This window comes from Suncus etruscus, chromosome 1, assembly GCF_024139225.1.
Source record: "Suncus etruscus isolate mSunEtr1 chromosome 1, mSunEtr1.pri.cur, whole genome shotgun sequence".
Taxonomy (NCBI): domain Eukaryota; kingdom Metazoa; phylum Chordata; class Mammalia; order Eulipotyphla; family Soricidae; genus Suncus; species Suncus etruscus.
The window spans coordinates 38,187,361-38,202,406 of record NC_064848.1 but is presented as its reverse complement, the minus strand read 5'-3'; the positions used below and the strand labels follow the sequence as shown (position 1 = coordinate 38,202,406).

Here is a 15,046-nt window from a genome sequence, read left to right as displayed (position 1 = left end):
AATGAAAATAAGAAATCTCCATAAAATCTATTTCTTCTTACACAGAAGTTAATTTAACTTTAATGGAGTCCTCTGCTTATGGAAGGACATCTTGAATAATGACAGAAAAGAAGGGAGAGTTTTTACACTGTTCTTAACACTAGAATTCACTGACCCCTTTCTTAAAAGATCATGTTAATTAAAGAGAATAACAGTTTTTTCAATTTCTTGTGTTTGGGATGCAATCTCAACCAAAGTCTAATCATCCCAATCTCCAAGAAAGTATATTGATGGAAAATTCAAGTATAAGTTTTACAAGTTTTATATATAATTAAAATATTTTTAGAAAGTAATCCCTTGATGAAGTCATTACCAATACTGTCCATGGAACAAAACAAGTAAGCAAAAAAAAACCTCACAAAGTTAAAATTTTTAAGGTTAAATTATGATGATGATGATGGAAATCACCAAGACCAGAAACTATTTTAAATCCCACTCCAATTTTCTTCACTGAATTTTTATTGAGTCTGAGAATATATTCTGTTATTATTATAGCTGAAACATAAAAAAATATAAAATATATATTTTATTTTCAACTGCATGACTGAAAACATGAATAAGAATGTATTTTTAAAAGAAGGAGACTAAATAGTCTTAGTTAAGATCAGAGTATATTCAGGTAAAAAGTCAGTAGTGAGGAATTCTGGATGTATTAGAAACTTTCAGTGCCTGGGTTGGTTTCTAAGAAAATATTCTGGTCAGAATAAAAAAAAAAAAGGGAAGAAACTACAGCAATTATTTCAAATGGAGAAAATAAATATACAGTGTCATTTTATAGAAGGGTCTGAATGACAAAAAGAAAAGAGAAATTTTCTACCATTATTATGCTCTTCCCTTTGTGAAAAGCCACTTAAGTCAAGAATGCAATAATACATGTTATTATGTATAATATAATGATATATTTCACTTTCATCTTCTGCTTTCTTTATTAATTTTATAAATCTGCTAAAGATTAATCTCTCATATTAAAAAATAAAAATTCCTTATGCATGAATAACGAACTCTTCCCATTTCACAACTATAACTGTATCTTGACATGAGATTTTTTGAACTAGAGCCATGGTTGTTCCCCTGTTAAATGCTTGTTTGATTCTAAGTTCATTAAGGTAAGAGAAACATCCTTATTATAACATCTAAATTTGTTAATCTATGTGATTCATACCAGATAATTTATGTAAATAAGAAATTTATTATCATATAGTCTGGGCAGATATACTCAGTATAACTTATTGATGTACTACTTACAACATAATTACAAATATGTGCAATGTCTGAAACTAATTTTAAATTATATATTAACAGATATGTTTAGTATGCAATATGGGCAACTTATCTAGATTTAGATTAAATTATAATTTTCTATATAACATATTACATATTATATATTACAGATAATTCATATATCATAATATAATTGCATGTATACATACATTACATGTGAGAACACATTACATATAAGAACACATTAAACACAATAACATATTACATATAAGACCATTTATAATTTTACCATAAATTACATATAATTTTAACATTCTAAGTACAAGTTTGTCTAATGCTTACTTTAGGTAATCTTTATTTACTAGATTTTAAATTTCTTCTGTTTGAAATACAGGGAACTTTTTTCCATATCATAAGCTCCAACCCAAAAATACAATATATTTTAGCATAATGTCTTACTTTTTTTTCTTATTCAGGGGAGAGCTTGAACACAGTCTCCCACTACCACAAATTATGCAGTTGAGTTTCCCACATTGGAGAAATCACAGGGGTCAGCACAACCAGAGTGGAGTGAGAATGGGTGAGCTTCCCCCTGGAGAAACAAACTTTTGTGATCATGGTATTTACCCTGCCAGGTAAGTATATAACATAATGTCTTTATTCTTCACATTCCATTATAACATTTGTTAAATAAGAGTAAAATATTATTTCCTTAGTATTGCTTTTTGTGTGTGTGTGTGTGTGTGTGTGTGTGTATGTGTGTGTGTGTGATTTTTGGGTCACACCCAGCATGTTTCAGGGGTTATTCCTGGCTCCAGGCTCAGAAATTGCTCCTGGCAGGCACGGGGGACCATATGGGACACCAGGATTTGAACAGATGACCTCCTGCATGAAAGGCAAACACCTTACCTCCATGCTATCTCTCCGGCCCCCTTAGTATTGCTTTTTAAGGACCACATATTTCTTAACTTTATTTAACTTTTATTTATCTGATTTTAGATTTTAAAATAATTTCCTCTGTTATTACTTTCATTTTTTTCTATCATCATCTAATTACTATTTAAACATTACTCATTTACTCAGTACTTTGCATCCTTTATTTAAAAAGGATGCTTTAAAATTGTAACTTCTAATTTTCCTGTCATTTGTCCTTTATTGCCAAACACTTAACAATATTTTATCTTATTAAATCTGACTTTATCTGCTATTCTATATACACCTTAAAATATGCATCTTCTCTTGCAAAGAACTAAGCTTCTAAGTAAAAATAAAACATGCTCTGTTAGATTCAAAAATAAACTTGAAAAACTGATCATAGAAGAGAGAAAAGTAAACACTATTGCAATTATTTATTTGGTGAAAGGACACAAAACATTTAAAAAAAATTGAGTCCTTGTGATGTCCTATAAATTTTATCCATGGCTTAAGAAAACTTGATGGTGCTTATACTATTGATCCAGACCTATAGTCCTCATAACCTCATTATCTGAATAAAATTTCATAGCGTTTAGTATACAGGACATGGTTTTACTACTAAAAAAATCTTTAAAGATTTTGAAATATTTCCTTTTGAAAAGAAAAGTATATGATTTAATATTTTTAGAGACCACAAAGTAGTCCCTTTGCTATATTTCATTTATAAGTTTATAAAGAGGAAAATTTAAGAGTGTAACCTATAGTATTCTCATAATAAACTATTTACAAATGTAGAAAATTCTTTTAAAATTTAAATACAAAGATTGAACCTATGATTACATATTTAATAAAAATTATATTTTAAAATTGTAGTCACCTTTAAAAATGAACATTCAAAATATGAATTAAAAAACTAAGCATATTGGGGCCGGTGAGGTGGCTCTAGAAGTAAGGTGTCTTCCTTGCAAGCACTAGCCAAGGAAGGAACTCGATTCGATCCCCCGGTGTCCCATATGGTCCCCCCAAGCCAGGGCAATTTCTGAACGCTTAGCCAGGAGTAACCCCTGAGCATCAAACGGTGTGGCCAAAAAAAACAGAACAAAATAAAATCGAGCATATATCACAAAAATAAACAACAACAATGCAATCCTGAAGAAGGAGGTAATTTTAGGTGGTTTCAGGAATCAAATTATGGCCTTTTAAATGTCACAGAAGTATACTACAAATTAACTACACTGGTCACCAAATTAAGAACTAATTTGTATATATACTTATTATAAATTTTGCATATTAAGATAATATTAAATAATTAATTATGTACTCTCATACAGAAAATAAAGTTAAGATAGTCTGTTTCCTCTTTTTCATATATTTTTGTATGTTTTTTTGTATATTTGGGACAACAGTTTATCACGTTACTGAAAGTATAGAAAGTAAAACTTCTTTTTTCTTTTCCTTTCCTTTCTTTCCTTTTTGGATTTTGTGCCACATCTGGCATGATTCAGGGCTTCATCCTGGCTATCTTTTCTGGGATCACTTCTGGTAGGGCTCAGAGGACAGTTTGGATGCCATTGATTGAACATGGAAAATTCCCTGTCCACTCTTTCTCCAGCATCAAGAAAGAGATAAACTCTTAACAATTTATATATATTTATATATTTCCTAGTCTTGTGAATGCTCTGTCTAGAATTAGCTAAGTAGGAGGGATAATCTAAAAGCCTAGTTCTTTATATAGTTTTTCGGTAGGACAGACAGTAAATAAGTGTTTATAAGGACACTAATTAATTGGAGATATAGTATAGAAAGTAAGGTTCTTGCCTTCCATGTGGCCCACCTAGGTTGGATCCAAGTGGTTCCTGAACTACAAATGGTTTGTGAGCCAGAGGGACTTTTCATCACAGAGCAGGAATGAGCCCAGCCCTGTAAAGCAAAAAAGATAGTAACAAAGGAAAAATTCAACCAGTCCATGTCAACATTTTAAAGGAACTTATCTTGTTTATTGCTCTTTACAGGCTATTCTACTTTTCCTAGTGTGGACAATTTTTTTTTTTACTTGACCTGACACAGAACTTAGTATTTATTACAGCATTATGCTTTTAAAATAATTGTGTCCTACTTTCCAAACTTGCTCAAATCACTAGGGAATAATACCTCAGATATAATACCATATTATATGGTTCTTATGCATCATTGTTTAATTATAAAAAATGATCTATTCATTTCATGTGCCTTCTCATATCCCAGTAGTTAATATCTTTTTTTTCAATTTATTTAAACACCTCAATTACATACATGATTGTGTTTGGGTTTCAGTCATGTAAAGAACACCACCCATCACCAGTGCAACATTCCCATCACCAATGTCCCAAGTCTCCCTCCTCCCCACCCGACCCCCGACTATACTCTAGACAGGCTCTCCATTTTCCTCATACATTCTCGTTATTAGGACAGTTCAAAATGTAGTTATTTCCCTAACTAAACTCATCACTCTTTGTGGTGAGCTTCCTGAGGTGAGCTGGAACTTCCAGCTCTTTTCTCTTTTGTGTCTGAAAATTATTATTACAAGGGTGTCTTTCATTTTTCTTAAAACCCATAGATGAGTGAGACCATTCTGCGTTTTTCTCTCTCTCTCTCTCTCTGACTTATTTCACTCAGCATAATAGATTCCGTGTACATCCATGTATAGGAAAATTTCATGACTTCATCTCTCCTGACAGCTGCATAATATTCCATTGTGTATATGTACCACAGTTTCTTTAGCCATTCGTCTGTTGAAGGGCATCTTGGTTGTTTCCAGAGTCTTGCTATGGTAAACAGTGCTGCAATGAATATAGGTGTAAGGAAGGGGTTTTTGTATTGTATTTTTGTGTTCCTAGGGTATATTCCTAGGAGTGGTATAGCTGGGTCGTATGGGAGCTCGATATCCAGTTTTTGGAGGAATCTCCATATCGCTTTACATAAAGGTTGAACTAGACGGCATTCCCACCAGCAGTGGATAAGAGTTCCTTTCTCTCCACATCCCCGCCAACACTGTTTATTCCCATTCTTTGTGATGTGTGCCATTCTCTGAGGTGTGAGGTGGTATCTCATCGTTGTTTTGATTTGCATCTCCCTGATGATTAGTGTTGTGGAACATTTATTCATGTGTCTTTTGGCCATGTGTATTTCTTCTTTGTCAAAGTGTCTGTTCATTTTTCTCCCCATTTTTTGATGGGGTTAGATGTTTTTTTCTTGTAAAGTTCTGTCAGTGCCTTGTATATTTTGGAGAATAGCCCCTTATCTGATGGCTATTGGGTGAATAGTTTCTCCCACTCAGTGGGTGGCTCTTGTATCCTGGGCACTATTTCCTTTGAGGTGCAGAAGCTTCTCAGCTTAATATATTCCCATCTGTTAATCTCTGCTTTCACTTGCTTGGAGAGTGCAGTTTCCTCCTTGAAGATGCCTGTAATGTCCTGGAGTGTTTTGCCTATGTGCTGTTCTATATATTTTATGGTTTTGGGGCTGATATCGAGGTCTTTAATCCATTTGATTTTCCTTCGTACATGATGTTAGCTGGGGATCTAAATTCAATTTTTTGCAAGTGCTATCCAATTGTGCCAACACCACTTGTTGAAGAGGCTTTCCTTGCTCCATTTAGGATTTCCTGCTCCTTTATCAAAAATTAGGTGGTTGTATGTCTGGGGAACATTTTCTGAGTATTCAAGCCTATTCCACTGATCTGAGGACCTGTCCTTATTCCAATACCAAGCTGTTTTGATAACTATTGCTTTGTAGTACAGTTTAAAGTTGGGGAAAGTAATTCCTCCCATATTCTTTTTCCCAATGATTGCTTTAGCTATTCGAGGGTATTTATTGTTCCAAATGAATTTCAAAAGTGTCTGATCCACTTCTTGAAGAATGTCATGGGTATATTTAGAGGGATGGCATTAAATCTGTATAATGCCTTGGGGAGTATTGCCATTTTGATGATGTTAATCCTGCCAAACCATGAGCAGGGTATGCGTTTCCATTTCCGTGTGTCCTCTCTTATTTCTTGGAGCAGAGTTTTATAGTTTTCCTTGTATAGGTCCTTCACATATTTAGTCAAGTTGATTCCAAGATATTTGAGTTTGTGTGGCACTATTGTGAATGGGGTTGTTTTCTTAATGTCGATTTCATCCTTATTACTATTGGTGTAGAGAAAGGCCATTGATTTTTGTGTGTTAATTTTGTAGCCTGCCACCTTGCTATATGAGTCTATTGTTTCTAGAAGCTTTTTGATAGAGTCTTTAGGGTTTTCTAAGTAGAGTATCATGTCATCTGCAAACAGTGAGAGCTTGACTTCTTCCTTTCCTATCTGGATTCCCTTGATATCCTTTTCTTGCCTAATCGCTATAGCAAGTACTTCCAGTGCTATGTTGAATAGGAGTGGTGAGAGAGGACAGCCTTGTCTTGTGCCAGAATTTAGAGGGAAGGCTTTCAGTTTTTCTCCATTGAGGATAATATTTGCCACTGGCTTGTGGGAGATGGCCTTCACTATATTGAGAAAGGTTCCCTCCATTCCCATCTTGCTGAGAGTTTTGATCAAGAATGGGTGTTGGACCTTATCAAATGCTTTCTCTGCATCTATTGATATGATCATGTGGTTTTTATTTTTCTTGTTATTGATGTTGTGTATTATGTTGATAGATTTATGGATGTTAAACCAGCCTTGCATTCCTGGGATGAAACCTACTTGATCGTAGTGGATGATCTTTTTAACGAGGCATTGAATCCTATTTGCCAGGATTTTGTTGAGGATCTTTGCATCTGCATTCATCAGTGATATTGGTCTGTAATTTTCTTTTTTGGTAGCATCTCTGTGTGGTTTAGGTATCAAGGTGATGTAGGCTTCATAAAAGCTATTTGGAAGTGTTTCTGTTTGTTCAATTTTATGAAAGAGTCTTGCCAAGATTGGCAGTAGTTTCTCTTGGAAAGTTTGATAGAATTCATTAGTGAATCCATCTGGACCTGGGCTTTTGTTTTTCGGCAGACATTTGATTACTGTTTTAATTTCATCAATGGTGATGGGGGTGTTTAGATATGCTACATCCTCTTCCTTCAACCATGGAAGATTATAAGAGTCCAAGAATTTATCCATTTCTTCCAGGTTCTCATTTTTAGTGGCGTAGAGTTTTTCAAAGTTGTTTCTGATTAACCTTTGAATCTCTGTCATATCAGTAGTGATCTCTCCTTTTTCATTCCTAATACGAGTTATCAAGTTTCTCTCTCTCTTTCTTTGTTAGGTTTGCCAGTGGTCTATCAATCTTGTTTATTTTTTCAAAGAACCAACTTCTGCTTTCGTTGATCTTTCGGATTGTTTTTTGAGTTTCCACTTCGTTGATTTCTGCTCTCAGCTTTGTTATTTCCTTCTGTCTTCCTAGTCTTGGGTCCTTTTGTTGAGCATTTTCTAGTTCTATTAGCTGTGTCATTAAGCTACTCAGGTAAGCTCCTTCTTCCTTCCTGATGTGTGTTTGCAAATCTATAAATTTTCCTCTCAGTACTACTTTTGCTGTGTCCCATAAGTTCTGATAGTTTGTGTCTTTATTGTCATTTGTTTCCAGGAACCTTTTGATTTCCTCCTTGATTTCGTCTCGAACCCACTGGTTATTGAGCATGAGGCTTTTTAACTTCCAGGTGTTAAAGTGTCTCTTCTGAGTCCCTTTGGAGTTCACAAATAATTTCAGAGCCTTGTGCTCAGCGAAGGTAGTCTGCAAAATTTCTATCCTCTTGATCTTATGGAAGTATGTTTTATGTGCCAGCATGTAGTCTATCCTGGAGAATGTCCATGTACATTGGAGAAGAATGTGTATCCAGGTTTCTGGGGATGGAGTGTCCTCTATATATCCACTAGGCCTCATTCTTCCATTTCTCTCCTCAGGTCTAGTATATTCTTGTTGGGTTTCAGTCTGGTTGACCTATCCAGTGTTGACAAAGCCGTGTTAAGGTCCCCCAGAAATATTGTGTTGTTGTTGATATTATTTTTCAGATTTGTCAACAGTTGTTTTAAATATTTTGCTGGCCCCTCATTCGGTGCATATATGTTTAGGAGAGTGAATTCTTCCTGCTCTACGTACCCCTTGATTAATATAAATTGTCCGTCTTTGTCCCTTACAACCTTCCTGAGTATAAAGTTTGCATTATCTGATATTAGTATGGCCACTCCAGCTTTTTTATGGGTGTTGTTTGCTTGGATAATTTTTCTCCAGCCTTTTATTTTGAGTCTATGTTTGTTCTGACTATTCAGGTGCGTTTCTTGTAGGCAGCAGAAGGTTGGATTGAGTTTTTTGATCCATTTAGCCACTCTGTGTCTCTTAACTGGTGCATTTATTCCATTGACGTTGAGAGAAAGAATTGTCCTGGGATTTAACACCATCTTTATTTCAAAATTTGGTGTGTCTTTTGGGTAGTCTTGTCTTAGATTAGGTCTTTCAGTTTTTCTCTTAAGACTGGTTTTGTGTCTGTGAAGTTTCTGAGCTGTTTTTTGTCTGTGAAACCATGTATTCTTCCGTCAAACCGGAAAGTGAGTTTTGCTGGGTATAGTATTCTGGGTGAAGCATTCATTTCATTCAGTCTTGTCACAATATCCCACCACTGCTTTCTGGCATTGAGTGTTTCTATTGACAGGTCTGCTGTAAATCTCAGGGAAGCTTGCTTGAACGTGATTTCCCCTTTTGATCTTGCTGTTTTCAGAATTCTGTCTCTATCTGTGGGATTTGTCATTGTGACTAGGATGTGTCTTGGAGTGGTTTTTCTGGGGTCTCTTTTGGTTGGTACTCTTCGGGCATGCAGGATTTGATCACATATATCCTTTAGCTCTGGAAGTTTCTCTTTAATGATGTTCTTGACCGTTGATTCTTCCTGGAAATTTTCTTCCTGGGTCTCTGGTACTCCAATGATTCTTAAGTTGTTTCTGTTGATCTTATCATAGACTTCTATTTTCATCTGTTCCCATTCTTTGACTAATTTTTTCATTGTCTGCTCATTTGCTTTAAGTTTTTTGTCCAATCTCTCCTGCTGTATGGAATTGTTATGTATCTCATCTTCCACAGCACCAAGTCTATTCTCAGCTTCTGATACCCTGTCCCAGAGCTTATCCATTTTGTCATTCACTTCGTTTACTGACTTTTTCAGTCCTGTTAGTTGACATGTTATTTCAGTTTGGAGTTTTGTGATTTCTGTCTTCATATTTTCTTGGTTCTTATTAGTGTTCTGTTCAACTCGATCCATGGTTTCTTGGAGTCCGTTGAGCATCTTCCATATTGCTAGTCTAAAGTCCTTATCTGAGAGGTTGATTAGTTGATTGGTCATTATCTGGTCCTCAGAATTGTCATCTTCATTCTCTATGTCTGATGCTGGCTTGCGTTGTTTCCCCATTGTCACACTTGTATTGTGGGTTTTTCTACGTGATGTGGTGGTATTCATTGTCTATATGATGCAGGCAGCACACTCCTCTGGCTCCTCCCTTTCTGGATGGGCTGACTTGCCTCTAAGGGAGGGGAGTCCTCCGTGGATGAAGCCTCACACTGGGTCAAATCTTAGGCCCGAGCATGCAACAGAGAAGACAGTGCAGAGAGAAATGTTTGCTTCTGTGATATAGTGCCGTTCTTATTGTGATTTTTCCTTTTTGTTGCAATGGTGTTCTTTCCTTAGAAAGAGTGCACGGCCTCGTAGCGATGCGGAGCGGCCGTGCTCCACTGGAGCCTCTTTTTGCCCCACTCGCAAGAGTTTCACGCAAGAGGACAGTAGACAGACATAGACAGGTCACACTCACAGTTTTTCACAGTTGGGCCCCACTGGGCTGGTATACTTTCACGGATTTTCCCCGCCTGGTGTCACACACAGGGAGCCGGCTTTTGCAAAGCCTTGCCGGTTTTCATGCTCTGTAGTCCCTCCCTGAAAATGGCGTCTGGGCGAGCGAGGTTTCTGGAGCCTCTTTTTGCCCCACTGGTTAGAGTTTCACGCAAGAGGACAGTAGACAGACATAGACAGATCACACTCACAGTTTTTCACAGTTGGGCCCCACAGGGCTGGTGTACTTTCGCGGATTTTCCCCGCCTGGTGTCACACACAGCGATGCTCAAGGTTTTCTACTGCCAGTAGTTAATATCTTAAGATAAAAAACATGCTTTAAAAATATTCGTTAATAGTTTTTAACAAATAGTACATTACTATTTAATTTATTAAAATTATGCTTAATTGCAGTAGACATGTAACTTGCTTTCTGGTGATGCTAATTAATAGGAATGACTATAACTTATGATTTCTTTTTCTATATTTTATAATTTAGGTAACAAGGCTACCACAGTGTTAATTTCTGTCAGAATGCTGGACAAAGTCACTTCCACAGACAAAGTGCTTGATCCCTCCATTATATATCCCCATTTATATTTTTTAGCTCAAATATATCTTTATGTGTACATTATTTCTGACCTTCAATAAAAAAAAATTGCCTCTCAAGATAATTTTTGCCCCACTACAATTATTGAAGCTACTTATTCTCTTTATTGTGTTGTGCTATGATTTTCAATATAGTTTATATTCCTCTAATTTTAAGTACAAAATATATAATTAATGGATAAAGTAATATAGTGAATACAGTAAAACATTTGAGGATATGGATTTATTTCATATATTTGAAGAAAAATACTTAATTTTGCAGGGACAGTGTAAAATTTTAGAACAATTAAAAAAAGAAAAAAATTTTTAGAACAATTGCAAATGTATGATATTGTAATGTCATATAGTATGATTTCACTTCAAAGTTAAAATGTGATACATCTTTATAACTATAAACTTTGCAAGAAACGAGTTGAAGAAAATTTTGATATCTGTACATGATCAGGGAATTTTCAAGGAAGAATATAACCAGTTCTTAAATGGAATGAAATGAACATGAACGTCAAGGATACTCACATTTTTGTTCAGGTTAGTATATTGCTGACTGGTTGTGAGTCTTAAAAATATAACGTATCACCTTGAGCTATGGTTTCTTTGTCCATAAAATGATGCTGATAATTACTTCAGCATATCACCTTGAGTAATTAGATTTTGAGTAATGAAATGAAAATGGTAATATATGTGCTCGGCACACAAAATAGATCAATTATAATTGAGTTTTATCAAATAATAATTAGAAAATTCACAAATATAATCTAATAAAATAGAAAATAATTTGTTATCAATATTACAATTATCTATTCATTACAATTAGCTATAAATTTGAAGAGTAATAAGCATTACATTTTCTTGATAAAAAAAGGCAACATATGTCATAAGGAAATACAGTATACAACAGTTTGATTCATCAGAAGTTAAAACTCAGTTTTGTTTTAAATAAAAGAGCCACCATATGGTGAGTGAACAAGGTCTCTTGGAAATGGATAGAAGGTTTCGGCACAATGCTTAAGGGACACAAATACACATCATAGGATAAATTGGAGGCTGCTACCAGATTTAGCACTCTTGTCAAATGCTTGTGTGGAAAGACCAAGGTTCAAGTGGCACAGAACAAAACTCTTCTCACATTATGTCCTTGTCTCTTAAGTAAGGTTTTTATGAGCATTTTACTTCCACAGAAAATAATATTGGAGATATTTCTCCACTTATCATAATATCAAATGAGAAAGTAAGTGAAAAGTGGTAAAGAAACAAAGTTAGATGGTAGTAGAAAAATGAGTTTTGTTCTGTCTTAATATTTCAGACATAAATTATAAATTCACATAGTCTAATATACTCACCTCCCAAAACAGAGAATAATATAGCTTGGTTTAGATGCCACCATGTTTTTATATGATGAAAATACATACATACATGTCTTTTAGTACAGAGTTCTCCATTTTAAGTATTTTATTAAACACTTTAAACCTTCGCAGCTTTAATTTATTCATTGCATCTTCTTAAATTACTTCTTTATGTGAAATTGACAAGATCTTAGACAGGTAATTATACATCCATTTGAAACCATAATTAATGTTCTTTAATTTTTCTCTCTAAGAATTTAGTGAAATCATTGCCTTTACTGCTTCATCATAGGGACAGTAAGAAAAATATCTAAAAACCAGTGACATAATATAAAATAAAAATTGTTTTTTGAATGTGTTTATTTCTTAAACATCATTTTAATTGGCAACTGCTATGTATAATAAGGACATTCACTGGTGATGAGGAGTAAATTGATTTCCCCTACAGTCACTTAATCCAACTGAACTATAATTGCAAGTGCAGTCCATTAACTGGAAGGGCTTAAATTCCTTCCTCTTTTTATGTATTCCACAAAGTCTCAGTGTGAAATTGTCTTTACTAATCAACCATTTAAAAAACAAAACCACTATAGTTCTTCATTCTTGGGGGGTGGGGGTGGGATATCGCAAGTTAGAATTTTATGGAATATAAATGAAGGAAAAATGTTTTTGGATAATTTTTTTTGATTCCATATGAAGCCAAAATTATGTTTAGTCTTTTCTAAGTAATTGAAAATTTAGGATATTTGTTTTATTTTAAAATGGTATAAACAAATGTACATAAAAATGTTAATGTACTACTAGCCACACAAAAGTGAAATAATCCACTAACTCATAAAAATCACAGAAGAGCTTTAAAATCACATTAATCAGTGGAAGGAAATAAGCTGAACAGCTACTGACTGTATGATCCAGACTACATAGTAGTCTCAAAAGGGAAAATCTCTGGTGCATTAAAAGATCTGTTTTGTTATACATATGAGGAAGAAGATTTATTGCCTATTTTTAAAAATTGAAATGTGTTTTTATGATTCTATGAGAGTACATATATCTGTATTTATACTTATATATATTTACTCTTAAAAATTCAGAATACACAAAGTTTAAAATAAATTTTAATATTATCTCTGGCAATAAACAAAGAAAGACATACCAGGTAGTGTTGCTCATAGATCAGTCAGGGACAAAGCAGATGGTGCATCATTTATCCACTATTAATACCTGGTTTGAAGGCCAGAACAGTTTCATGAATAAGGCACACAAAAAAGAAAAGCAAACAGAAAACCATTATTTGTACGTACTTGTTTGATTTTGCATTCAATATATTTTAATAACTTTGAACTAGTATACAAAGAAAATTTCCAAAACTCAATTTTTCTCTTCTCAATGACATATTTGAGTGAAATGAAATATTCTTTGTACATTAATTCAAAGGTATGTAAAATACATTGAATGCAGAAACAAACAGAAAAAAAATTAGCTTTTCTATTTGGCCAATTATTAAAAGTATTTGGAATACAAAAACAAATTTTTATTACATATTTTTAATTTTGGAATATATCATAAGTTTAACTAAAATGCAGCATATTGATATTTTAAATTGGTATTGTAAAAATAAATATTTTTCTAATTAAATTTCATTTATTTTAATAAATGTTAAGAATCATTCAACAAAATTATTATCTATATATTTTTCTCATTTTATATTGTTATTTTTCCTTGTAATAAATAAGTAAACTCTAATTGTCTAGTTTTTAAAATTTTTAAGTTGATGTAGTTACTTCCATAAGTGAAATATACAGGTGATTTGAAAGGTAAGAATAGAGTACTCTGAGGAGATAATTTATTTGATGAGTGAATTTCCTGCTATGAAACATGTTCAAGACAATTTGATTTTACTATTGATTGGCATCAGAATTTCTTTTGTTCTCTAGTTTAATCAAGGATAATAGAAAAATGCAAAATAATCTTTTTCTTTTTCTTTCTGTGTGTGTGTGTGTGTGTGTGTGCAAAGATGAAGGCATAAACCTAGAACCAGTGTTGCAGAGAAAGATTTTTGATTGACAACTCTTCCAATTTTAGGTCAGCAATTTCTAGAGTGTTCAACTTGTACTGGTGGTTATTTCTAGAAGCTAAGAAGTTTACAATTATTTTGCAATAATCTTATAATTGTTTAGCAATTGTATAATAAATTGTATTATTTATTTGTATACAAAATTGAATTATCTTTGGTTGACAATTACTATATTTATATCATAATTTCATTATATAAATTTACATATTAGCATTTAAGTTGGTGTGTTTGCATAGATAAAACAGTGTTAAACAAAAATTAAGTTGTCATGTGACTGTGAATGTGGCCTTGTGTTCCAGAATTCAAATTATCATTGCTAATACTGCAACTATTTTGAGACTGTTATCAGCTGCCAGGTCTTCCAGAAGTAAGAGAAGCTAGTGGAGAGGAAAGGGCAATGCCCACACCCAATTCCAAAAAGCCCAAATACAACATACCTGGAGTTTGGTCATATTGCTGTCACTGCAGAATCAAAAAGTAGTGAAACAAGGCCACAGGTAAAGTGGCGATTATGCAGACATGGCTTGACAGGGTGGGGCTTGCCAACTCTATTCCAAGATTGTCATGTTTTGTTTGTATAGCTGGTGTACCTATGTTTTTTATGGCTTGGTTTATATCTCTTTTGTGAACAGAGTGAATCTAAGACACCAGCCTTGTGCAGGCATTGTAACTGTGTTTATAGGTGTGGTTTCCAATTAACATTTGAGAAATATCTTCTCATCTGAGTAACTGAATTTAAATCAAACATAAACAATAAAATATATAATTATAATCAATTGAAATAATTGTATTTTTCTTCTATGTAACTATGTTTTAAAAAACTGTTTCTTATTTATCCTGTATATGCATATAATTTCATTAACTAAAAATATTTCTCTTCCTTAGGCTATCAGAACAGGGTAGTTCATATGTTTGCATCAAGCATTAATTTAAGTAACATAAGCATTGTATTCAACAGTATCTTATTCTAAGAATAAAAATTGGTAGACTTGGGGCCGGAGAGATAGCATCGAGGTAAGATTTTGCTTTTCAGGCA

At 33.7% G+C, this 15,046-nt stretch overlaps 1 non-coding gene across 1 annotated transcript; it reads right to left on the bottom strand.

Moving 5' to 3' along the window:
• Nucleotides 1-1,735: 1,735 nt before the first annotated feature.
• On the bottom strand, nucleotides 1,736-1,903 carry LOC126032272 (U1 spliceosomal RNA). The gene has a single exon (XR_007503839.1). It is a non-coding gene; the product is annotated as a U1 spliceosomal RNA (small nuclear RNA).
• Between the last annotated feature and the right edge of the window lie 13,143 nt (nucleotides 1,904-15,046).